Here is a 374-nt window from a genome sequence, read left to right as displayed (position 1 = left end):
GGGTCCGCAGGCCCGGGCCGTCAGCCACGCACTCACCGCCTCCGCCGCCACCGACTTCCGGGTGTCGCGCCCGCGCGCCGCCGCCACCGCTCAGGCCCCGCCCCCCGCCCTCTAAGCGTTCATCATTGGGCTGCGCCATTAGGGGCGGGGCAACACACCGCGATCCGGATCACCGTTGGCTGCGCGCGCTGTCGTTCGGTGTCTGCAGCCCTCCCGGAACCCCGCCCCCAGGGCTGCGCCAAGCGTCGGGGGTGTGCGGGCGTGTGGGGGTCTTATGACCTCCATGGCTTTCCCAGCTTTCCCGGCGCCCCAGCCTGGAGGACGCACTTAGGAGGTCGCTGCTGCTTGCAGCGGCCTAAAAGCATGACTTCGGC

General features: G+C 71.4%; 1 protein-coding gene across 1 annotated transcript in view; it reads right to left on the bottom strand.

Moving 5' to 3' along the window:
• TANGO2 (transport and golgi organization 2 homolog) overlaps positions 1-81 on the bottom strand; it is a 36,518-nt gene extending 36,437 nt beyond the window's left edge. Inside the window, exon 1 of the mRNA XM_077745825.1 lies at positions 37-81. The gene's annotated coding sequence lies outside the window, so the exon portion shown is untranslated. The remainder of the gene's footprint in view (positions 1-36) is intronic.
• Between the last annotated feature and the right edge of the window lie 293 nt (positions 82-374).

This window comes from Crocuta crocuta, unplaced genomic scaffold (genome assembly GCF_008692635.1).
Source record: "Crocuta crocuta isolate KB4526 unplaced genomic scaffold, BGI_CrCroc_1.0 scaffold344, whole genome shotgun sequence".
Taxonomy (NCBI): domain Eukaryota; kingdom Metazoa; phylum Chordata; class Mammalia; order Carnivora; family Hyaenidae; genus Crocuta; species Crocuta crocuta.
This window is presented reverse-complemented; position numbering and strand designations above follow the sequence as displayed.